Source organism: Hevea brasiliensis, chromosome 14, assembly GCF_030052815.1.
Source record: "Hevea brasiliensis isolate MT/VB/25A 57/8 chromosome 14, ASM3005281v1, whole genome shotgun sequence".
Taxonomy (NCBI): Eukaryota; Viridiplantae; Streptophyta; class Magnoliopsida; order Malpighiales; family Euphorbiaceae; genus Hevea; species Hevea brasiliensis.
The window spans coordinates 77,893,834-77,899,252 of NC_079506.1; positions in this window are offsets into that span (position 1 = coordinate 77,893,834).

Sequence of the window (5,419 nt, forward strand, 5' to 3'; positions counted from 1 at the left end):
TTCTGTAGGGACCAAATCAAAAGAATAATTTTCTTTTTTCTTTTTTTTTTTTCCTGCTATTCCTGCAAGTTGGGCTGTTGTGGAGCTGTATATATGGGCTGGCCTATCCCAACTAGGTAGTCCACATGTTTTTCCCAAGCCCACCACACTTAACACTATGGTTGGAGGTTTGGAGGCTTCGAGGAGCGCAAGGACATAGAATAAAATTTTTTAGGGTAACTTACATTTAAGTCTTTGAGATTCCTGATATGTTTTTGAGTGCTATTTGGTTCTTAAAGTTTAATTTTGTTAATAAATTAATTGTTAATATCGTAAATATTTTTAATTTAAAAAGTTATTTCTTGAAATTTTACTTTATTTTGTTTTTGATGGGAGAAATTTTATTTTAATCATTTAATAATTCTTAAAGTTTTATTTTATTAGTAAAATAGTTTTTATTTCTAAATTTTGTATTAACGTAATTATTTATTTTATATTTCAATAATTACATAAATAGAAAATAAATAATTTTACATAATTATTTAAATATAAAATAAATAATTACTTAAATATAAAATTTAGATCTAATGACTATTTTTATAATAAAATAAAATTTTAAATACTAAATTATTTTAAATTAAAAAGCAGTTAACGGTATGAGTCAATTTATTAATGAAATATAAATTTAAAAATCAAATTGTAATTAAAAAAAGAAAAGAAAGGATTAACTTGTGGTTTTTTTACACCCTAGAAATTTAGTTATAAATTACTATTTTTTTAAAATAAGATAAAATAATGTATGGTAAGGTAAAGTTTTTTAATCTTATTTAATTTGGGATTAATGTATGATAATTTTGTAACCTTCATTATTTTGGTGAAAGGTATACAAAGATAAGATTAAATATAATATTATCTAAATATATTATTATGTAAAGTAATATGTTTTAATATTTAAATAAGGCCAATTAGATAAAAAAGCCAAATGTTAAACCCAATCTGTGATAATTTTTTTTAACATTTTAATTTCAGACCAATCATCCAAAATTGGTGGGCAACAACATTTAAATATTTCATTTATGCATACTAGAAAACATCCACACGTTGTCATGACATTAATATGCTGCATATTTTTTTCAAGGAGTGTGCCTTTGCAGCTGCATGTGTTTGTTTAGATTAATAAGAACCCAATAATTTGTTAAATACATTGGGGCTGAGCATTTGGTTTAAATCGAATAAAATCAAATTAAATCATTAAATATGAATTAACCGAATTACTATATTTTAAAAATTGAACCAAATCAAAATGAATAAAAAATCAAATCAAACTAAATCGCTCTATTTTGGTTAGGTTCGGTTTGAATCGATCAGTTTTTAAGTTTTGATGGATTTTTTAATTCATATTTGATTTTTAAGTTATTTGATCTGATTTTGACCTTAGTTTGAATCTAATAAATTTTAATCAATGAAGTTAAACAATTCATATATATATAATTAATATAAGTCATAAATTCCCTATGAAAATAAATCAATTTAAAAATTAATAAAGTGATTCAATTTAATTCAGTTCAACCGATTTTCCTCTCTAAAATCGAACTGAACTAAAATAATCAAAATTCTTAAAATGCAAAACAAAACCGAACCAAACTGAATTATCTTAAAATTTGAACCGATTTAAGGCAATTCGTTTCTGTTTATTTAGTCAAATCGAATAGTGTTCACCCCTAAACCACACAATATAAGAAATTGAACCCAAAAATCAATGCAAAAAGTGGAATCCTAGATTAATAGTGGCAGATATGTGAATCAATCTATATATGCGTATATAGTTTATAATCAAGGTAAAAGAGCAGATAATTAATGAAAGATATCTATTTAATGGAGAAATCAAGCACATGAACTAAAATCCTGTAAAGTTGCATTCTTCTCTGCAGCACTCTCCTAAAAAAAATAAGAAGTCTCGTGGCAATGGAGGCTTGGATGAGTAGAAGTTGTTGTCGTTATCGTGATCGCCTTGCATAGGAAGAGGTGGCAAGGGAGTACAGGAAGCCACTGTCATGGTGGCAAGGGAGTACAGGAAGCCACGGTCGTGGGTGTCCTCCGCCAATGCTTATCAAGCTCATTTTGAAAAGAAATTCTGGTTCTAACATCAAGATCAGAGAAAAGGGGTGATGTCAAATCATTAACTAATGAAAGTAAAGAATATTGGAATTTATTCCTTCTTTTAGTAGTGAAACTGCAGCTCCATCTTCAGGTATCATTGCTTGCTTAGACCTTCGATTTGATAGAGAGAAGTGAGGCAAGGCATCATATTTGATGGCATTGGGATACTACTTGAACATTAGGCATTACACCAACAGAAGATTGCTCTATTATCAAATTTGAAGGGAAGAAGCTACAGCTCTCAATGTTCTCTTCGTTACGACGTACATTATCCGATTATAATCGAATAATCGAATCGAACAGATGAAATTCGTTTATTTTGATAAAAGTAAGTTCGATTCAATTCAATTTTCGATTAGTAGTTTCTAAAAATTTTTGGTTTTTGATTTGATTACCTTTGATTTTGTAACCAAAATAACCGAATTTTTATTAATTAATATATTAATTATAATTTTATTAATAATATATTATTTATAATTATTTTTACATTTTTATAATAATATTTAACTTTTAATTATTCTTTTATTAATATTGTATCATATTTATTATTTTTTATAAATAAAAAAGATTTTAAATATATTTTATTAATAATTAATTAATTAATAGTATAAATTATATTTTTTATTTTTTTTAGTTAATTTGGTCACAATCGACAACAAATCGAATATTTGCAATTTCGATTAATTTCGATTCTCACTCAATTTTGGTTCGATTCGATTAATATTTTTAGAATCGATTAATAATTCAATTACTTAAAAACTCGATTTGGTTTGGTTAACTGAATGCTCACCCCTACTCCTCATCAAGCTCATTTTTAAGGGAAGTTTTGATTCCAAAATCCATATTTGAGATGAGGGGTGATGTTTGATCACATTTTAATGGAAAGTAAAGAATATTGGAATTTAGTTCTACCTCTGGTGAAACTCTAGCTCCATCCTTTGGGCAACATTGCTTGCTCAAATATCAAATTTGATTGAGGGAAGAAGTAGGCTAGTTATCACATCTGATAGTACTAGAATGCTAGTTGAATACTCAGGCAGTACACTAACAGGAGATTGCTCTATTATCGAATTTGAAGGATTGAAGCTAGAGCTCTCAATGTTCTGATCATACTCAAATCCTTTCTTCTTCTTCCTTGGGTTCTAATTTTCTTCCTCATCATCAACTGACTATTTTTGTTTCTTTTCAGAATATGGGACAATGGCTTGTAGACCCTCTGAATGATCAATATTAACTTGTTCTTTTTTTTGCCAAATCTCTTCCATGTTTGTTGAAAATTCTACAGATAACAATTTTACCATCATGCTGCAAAGAAAAACAAGAAAGAATTGATAGTGTAAGATTGCATTGAAATCAATTTAGGGCAAGATTGCTTAATCAAAATTAATTAAAAAGTATAAAAACCCTGGAACAAAGAATTTTTACGGTTTTAATTATTTACTCCTTCGACATGCCTATTGATAACTCTAGCATAAGCCAATGGCCATTTTTATGGCCAACAACTTTGGCATATTTCTTGTCAATTTTCAAACACAAAATCTATCCTTGCCCACCGACTTTTTCCCTTATATTTACCTAATCATCTTGTACTTTGCCCCTTACAAGTAGCATAACAAATTCTTCTCTCAATGTTAGCTTTACTCATCTTCTTCAAATTGGTGATAACATAATAGTGCTTGTCAAAGATTTTGACCTTGTTTTTGCCCAAGATCTCCCATAGATACCTAGCATAAAGATCACAGTCGGTGACAACATCAGGAATTAGTGGTTGTCCATCCAACTTCCTTTAAAGGTAGTAGTGGACAAGCTCCTCTTTAGAAGGTCTGAAGCGAAACCCACATGGCCATGGGAACTCCATCTTACCTTTCTCATTTTCTTCCTCTCTAACCAATGATATCATCTTATTTTCTCTCCCTGAAACTTCCAATCTTTCTTTGGTGCTATGAATTGAGAACTGACCAATAAGTAATTAAATAGTGTTGCTTGGGGACTAATTAACAAATAAAGCCTAACTTGATTTGGTCCAGTAGCTAAAAATATATTGCTCACCCGACAAACTAAAATTTAAATCCCCATTTCTCCAATCTTCCTATTTAAAAAAAATATAACAAATCAAATTCTACACCCTTGCTTCGTACAACAACTTATTTTTGGGAAATAATAGTCAAATAATAGCCTAGGCACTACTACCAATAGCACGCTGGGATATTAAATTTTATTTTTCTCTACCCATTTTTTTAAGGCCATTTGGCCAAATAAATCCAAATATTTACATTGGTTACTATTTATATCTAAAACTTTTGATTTTGGACAATTTAATTAAAACTTTCAAAGTTGAAGAATATTTATCCAAAATTCAAAAACTAGTTTGAGAATTTTGACTTTTTACACCTAGATTGTCATGTGGCTTGTCACATATTCTATTTCTTTTTATTTGATTCATTTTTTCTCTCTCTCTCTCCTGCCTCTCTGTCTCTCTCTCTCTCCCTCGTTCTCTCTCTCTTCTTAAATTAATTTTTAAAATTTTGGATAAAATTCTTCAATTTTGAAAGTCATGATTCAATTGTCTAAAATTAAAAGTTTTGGAATTGTTTGGATTTATTTAGCCAATAGACTTTTTTAAATTGGAAGGAACAATACATTAAGCTTTTTCTTTTTATGTGTTGTTATCCAAGAGATTAATATGAAATTCTATTTTACAATTAACGTTTCAATATTAATCTTTTAATAATATAAAAATTTAATATACAATAAAGTAATAAATTGTGTCAATTGATTACAATTATTCGATTTTATTTATAGTTAATATGGTGTTATCCCAAAATAGTCCAAGAGGGGGGGTGAATTGGACTTTACAATTTTTCGGCCCTTGCTTGTAGCCTAATGAAAAATTGTGGCTTTGTTCAACTAGGTGCTCCTTTATATATAGTGAAAGTGATATTTGTTTCAATAATGTGTCCCTAAATTTGGTTTCAACTAGGTGCTCCAAATCAATTTGGTTTCATGCCTGGTCGTTCAACTATGGAAGCGATCTTTCTCATTAGAAGCTTGATGGAGAAATATAGAGATGGGAAGAAAGATCTACACATGGTTTTTATTGATTTGGAGAAGGCTTATGATAGTGTTCCAAGAGAAGTCTTATGGAATGCGTTAGAACAAAAGAGGGTATCTATTAGGTATATACAAGTATTGAAAGATATGTATGAAGGAGCAACTACTATTGTGCGCACAGTGGGAGGGGACACAAGAGATTTTCCGATCTCAATTGGATTACACCAAG